General features: G+C 45.0%; 1 pseudogene; it reads left to right on the top strand.

Annotated features, from left to right (window-relative positions):
• Positions 1-3,526: 3,526 nt before the first annotated feature.
• On the top strand, positions 3,527-3,644 carry LOC124799417 (annotated as a pseudogene).
• Positions 3,645-6,306: the final 2,662 nt, after the last annotated feature.

Raw genomic sequence — 6,306 nt, 5'->3', positions numbered from 1 at the left:
GCCTTCATCCGACAGTAATGGGGATGAATGATGATGATGATTATGATGATGATGAAGATGACACAACCACACCCAGTCATCTCGAGGCAGGTGAAAAGACCTGACCCCGCCGGGAATCGAACCCGGGACCCCGTGCTCGGGAAGCGAGAACGCAACCGCCAGAAAAGTAAGTAATTAAGGAGGAACAAAACAAACTAGTATTAGTGTAGGTTTTCATATTACCCTATAATGTTTTGTATGTAGACATTTTGCTTCTGTTACCGCCTATGGCTTTCTGAATATAGAACCCTCAACATTAGCTGGGGCATCAAGAACCATTGTTCCATAGTGAAGATAAAAATATGGTTTTCCATTTCCTTTAATGATTTATATTTAACTTACCTTCTTCGTATTTCTTCAAACAGTTATTCAAATGTAAGTTGCCTAAACTCAGTTATTTCCTCTATAATATTAAATAAGATATTATTGTTGTACCGAATACTTGTGTACAGTCGCAACAGTTGGCTTAATACTGGACAACGTGCTTCAGCTGCAGTTTCACTGACTAAGAGGGCAGGTTACAAAACTTAGGAACTCTCTTTTTACCACTTCAAATAATGTATTAGAAAACGTTTGGAGCTGCTGAGACACTGGAAGTCGACTGAGGTTGTTCCACATGTCATTTTAGAACATTATAAAAAAATATGGAGGATTCGATTGTAAACAAGACTCAAGCAGCACGAACAAGGATTATTCCATCAAGGAATGTTTGCTAAAGCAATCCTCCCAACCTTCATAAATAAATTGAACAAATTGAGCAGAAATGTGCTATGCAAGGATGAAAGGAAATACAATATATTTGGTTCTGCTGTGCGCCAGATTGTACGCATAAAGGACGTTTTAATTCCAGCAAAATTTTAACGCCAAGCATAGATCATTCAAATGGTTCAAATGGCTCTGAGCACTATGGGACTTAACTTCTGAGGTCATCAGTCCCCTGGAACTTAGAACTACTTAAACCTAACTAACCTAAGGACATCACACACATCCATGCCCGAAGCAGGATTCGAACCTGCGACCGCAGTGGGTCGCGCGGTTCCAGACTGTAGCGCCTAGAAGCGCTCGGCCATCTCGGCCGGCGATAAATCATTCGAAACTCACTAATTATGACACTTTTCATAAATTACGTGACCCTCTTCACTCACCAATTTAGTAGAGACTTTGTGGTCTCCAATGACCATCAAGATCAGGAATAAGCAGTGCTCAGCACAAAATGAATTAATTAGTAACTTGAAAACAGCTGGCATGTAATAGCTCTTGAAGTCTCAGCTGACCATTGGATACGTTGACTAGAAGGCTGCCGGCCGCGGTGGCCGAGCGGTTCTAGGCGCTTCAGTCCGGAACCGCGCGACTGCTACGGTCGCAGATTCGAATCCTGCCTCGGCCATGGATGTGTGTGCTGTCCTTAGGTTAGTTAGGTTTAAGTAGTTCTAAGTTCTAGTGGACTGATGCCCTCAGATGTTAAGTCTCGTAGTGTTCAGAACCATTTGAACCATTTTGACTAGAAGACTACTGACCGTAATAGAGACAACTGGCTCCATCCAAAATATTAAAGACTAAGGGAAGCTTAAAAATGCTGGGTGTGTTAGTAATTACTTTGTTTCCCCATTATTAGTTATGTATGGAAAGTAATACGATTTTTTTGTTATGTCAAGATTCGAATGTTCTTTTATAGAAATTGGAGCAATTTTGAGTTAGATGATACTCAAATAAGAATGAGTGAAGAAGCACGGACGTAGGATTTCTTTTGTGACGACAGTAATAATATGTGGTCGCGATATCATACAACCGCCGTAGAAGGGTTCTCGCCAGTACGGCGATATTTCTAATAATGGAAAGGAGGGCTGTAAATAACTATTGGGGTGAGTGGCGATGGAACAGAAATGTAACAATTCCTTGTCAATTTTTTCGTGCGGTAGCAACTACGATGTAGCGCATCCTCAATGCTCGCCACGAGTGAAGCCACCCAAGCAGTGCAGAACAACGCCAAATGCATCTCACAAGTGCGAGACGAGAACAGCAAAGTCGCCACAGGCGGGAATATGGGAGGAACAGTTCGGTTTGCGCGGCGCGCACCGTGAAATTGGACTCGCCGCCTCGCACGTGCGACCTGGCACAGATTTCTGGGTAATTACCGCCCCTTTAAACCCCCACTGCGGAGCCTCCTAAAGACTGCGATCCTTGTGTCGGCAGTTCCAGACCACTGCGCACGTCTGATGTCTGTCAACTAGCTCGCGATTCTCCACTATCTTCAGCCTGCCGGAGTGCATCGTGTCAAAGTAGCAACACAGCCGTGTATAAGAGAATGAGAACTGTCGAACTGAGTAAAATTATTCGAAAAAGTCTTCCAGGAATGTGTTTGGATACAACGAATATTTGGAGAGTCTAACAATTGAAACCACGTAGTGTAAAGAAATGAAAGAAGCTCATACTTGGTAAACATCACACATTTCATCAGTCAGTTTGGCAGATGGGATATTAGCAACTAGCCTGTGACTTTCCATCACGGAAACGGTGAAGCTGGTAGGCTCTCAACGAGATACTGTCGTGATCATCAATGGATGTGGTTGAAGGATAGTGAAACCACGAGTATACGACAAGATGTTCTACCTCGTTGCATCACGGAACGTAGAGGTCACAGGCTTGACCCTTCTGCCAAGCAGGATAGGCAGTGACTTGAAATAGATATTATGACAGAGCACAACGCTGGTGCAGTTACAAGTGTTTCGGAACACACCATCCAGCGCACACTGTTGAGCATGAGGCTCCAGAGCAGACGAGCAGACACTCCCTGCTCGTAACCGTGTTCCCAATGGCATCGTCAGTTACAACTGTAGTGGACACGCATCGCGACTGGACCGTGGATCAATGAAAACGTGTTGCCTAGTTTGATGAATGTCATTTCTTGTTGTCACTTTGGGGTACATCGTCATCCAGGCGAACGGCTGTTCGAAATACGCATTGCTCTACTGGACCAGACCAGTGGGGACAATATTGTTATGGCGGGCATTTTAATGGGCTTACACGGTAACTGTGTTAGTAATCGAAGGCACCACTTAATGAACGTTATTGCGGACCATCTACATCTCTTCATCCTTGATGTCATGTTTCCGCAGGATAACTGTCATAGTCACAAGGTCAGAATTGTGCTACAGTGTTTTGAAGAGTGTGCTACTAGTATTCGCATTGAAGTTTTGGTCATCAAATTCGCCCAATCTGAACGCGATGAAACACACCTCGTACACAGCTTATGAATCTATTGAATCTATGCATTTAACAAATTCGAAGATTTATTTAAATGAGTTTTTAGTTCAAGGGATGAGTGAGAAACACAAGTAATGAATACTAATTACAATAATGAAAAAGCGATATTCCCGAAAGACGCCTGAAGATGACGATAATAGATCTTTTCTTTCTTTCTCTCATGTTTATCATATCTAGAATTGTATGTGAAATTTCAAAATTTCGTAGATTTTATTTATTATCAGCCAACGGCCTTGCCTCAGTGGTAACACCGGTTCCCGTCAGATCACCGAAGTTAAGCGCTGTCGGGCTGGGCTAGCACTTGGATGGGTGACCATCCAGTCTGCCGAGCGCTGTTGGCAAGCGGGATGCACTCATCCCTTGGGAGGCAAACTGAGGAGATACTTGATTGAGAAGTACCGGCTCCGGTCTAGGAAACTGACCTACAGAAGGGAGAGCGGTGTGCTGACCACATGATCCTCCATATCCACATCCCGTGACGCTTCTGGGCTGAGGATGAAACGGCGGCCAGTCGGTACCTTTGAGCCTTGGCCTGTGCAGGAGAAGTTTAATTTAGTTTTATTAATTATCTAAATTTTATTTATTGTCGTGATTTTGTAGCCAGATGTTCTTCTTGACGCCACAGTCATCAAGATTACCCAAGGAAGCTAAGTCGTGTGCTACATCTACCTGTGAATCGTGTAAACTTTAGGTGTGTAGTATCGTGTTTTAACTGTTTACATATCATAATCTCTGAGGCGGAAGTTTGGAGTAGCCCAGATTTGCCTACACTGCCTTCAGATGTCCTTAAAATTGATACTTAGGCTGTCCGATATATCAGAACATGATAGTTAAGCCACTGTGCATATTCATTGGCCCTCCTACCCCCCTCACAAGCATGCAAATTTCTGTATACGAGCGAGTCGATAGTGATACAGAAACTTGTTAACATGCACTACTGTCCATTAAAATTGCTACACCACGAAGAAATGCAAACGATAAACGGGTATTCATTGGACAAATATATTATACCTGAACTGACATGTGATTACATTTTCACGCAATTTGGGTGCATAGATCCTGAGAAAACAGTACCCAGAACAACCATCTCTGGCCGTAATGACGGCCTTGATATGCCTGGGCATTGAGTCAAACAGAGTTTGGAAGGCGTGTACAGGTACAGCTGCCCATGCAGCTTCAACACGATACCACAGTTCATCAAGAGTAGTGACTGTCGTATTGTGACGAGCCAGTTGCTCGGCCACCATTGACCAGACGTTTTCAGTTGATGAGAGATCTGGAGAATGTACTGGCCAGGGCAGCAGTCGAACATTTTATGTATCCAGAAAGGCCCGTACAAGACCTGCAACATGCGGTCGTGCATTATTCTGCTCATATGTAGGGTTTCGCAGGGATCGAATGTTCAGAGTGCCGTCAATGCGAATGAGAGGTGACCGAGACGTGTAACCAATGGCACCCCATACAATCACGCCAGGTGATACGCCAGTATGGCGATGGCGAATACACGCTTCCAATGTGCGTTCACCGCGATGTCGCCGAACACGGATGCGACCATCATGATACTGTAAACAGAACCTGGATTCATCCGAAAAAAATGACGTTATGCCATTCGTGCACCCAGGTTCGTCGTTGAATACACCATCGCAGGCGCTCCTGTCTGTGATGCAGCGTCAAGGGTAACCGCAGCCATGGTATCCGAGCTGATAGTCCATGCTGCTGCAAACGTCGTCGAACTGTTCGTGCAGATGGTTGTTGTCTTGCAAACGTCCCCATATGTTGACTCAGTGATCGAGACGTGGCTGCACCATGCGTTACAGCCATGCGGATGAGATGCCTGTCATCTCGACTGCTAGTGATACGAGGCCATTGGGATCCAGCACAGCGTTCCGTATTACCCTCCTGAACCCACCGATTCCATATTCTGCCAACGGTCATTGGATCTCGACCAACGCGAGAGCAATGTCGCGATACGATAAACCGCAATCGCGATACGCTACAATCCGACCTTTACGAAAGTCGGAAACGTGATGGTACGCATTTCTCCTCCTTACACGAGGCATCACAACGACGTTTCAGCAGGCAACGCCGGTCAACTGCTATTTGTGTATGAGAAATCGGTTGGAAACTTTCCTCATGTCAGCACGTTGCAGTTGTCGCCACCGGCGCCAACCTTATGTGAATGCTCTGAAAAGCTAATCATTTGCATATCATAGTATCTTCTTCCTGTCGGTTAAATTTCGCGTCTGTAGCACGTCATCTTCGTGGTGCAGCAATTTTAATGGCCAGTAGTGTATTTAAGGAATTTCTGTAGAGCAATATAGTTTCCTTAAAGTGCAACAGTGATGTGATTGTTCAGCTACACAAGAAATATGGTGCATAAGACTACAGACAAGGCAGCCTTGGATGTAGTGCGTACCTGCATATTCGCCAGGTGCCTGGAGGCAGCGATGGACAGGGCCTGGGAAACAGCTCACGTGCAGACAGTGAGGCAATCGACTATAGCCTACAAGACCGTGGGCCTCTGCCAATAGCCAGTGGGCAGGGCTCGCTCATGCGGCGAAACTATGTGTGAATGTAATACAGCGAGTGCAATACAACTGGTGCGTAGTCTATACTACCTCCACCTGCCTGCAGATGACCTGATGGGTGTTCACAGGCGTCGGTAGCCCATGGGACAGAGCTGGAACAGCCTGCTATAGATCTGTGAATCCATATGTGTCTCAGACAGGAAGTCGTAAGAGCGGACTGTCAAGTGGAAAATTATAGTCGTTAGGATATGTTGGTGTCTTGCTGCTGACTGAAGTGAAATTTCGGTGCATGAAGTGGCACGTTTTTGAAACTACGCATCAATTACACTGTGAGTAGTGAGCCTATCTGAGACGTCCTCTACAGAATCTGAAGAAACGCTGCATTTATCAAGGAAGTCGTTTAGCCACAACACAATAGCTGGGGACATTTTAATGATTTTAACATTCTTGCCGCAAAATCGTACATTTAATGATT

The sequence above is a fragment of the Schistocerca piceifrons genome, chromosome 5, assembly GCF_021461385.2.
Source record: "Schistocerca piceifrons isolate TAMUIC-IGC-003096 chromosome 5, iqSchPice1.1, whole genome shotgun sequence".
Classification (NCBI taxonomy): domain Eukaryota; kingdom Metazoa; phylum Arthropoda; class Insecta; order Orthoptera; family Acrididae; genus Schistocerca; species Schistocerca piceifrons.
The sequence above is the reverse complement of the archived record's forward strand: the minus strand, read 5'-3'. Positions and strand labels throughout refer to the sequence as shown.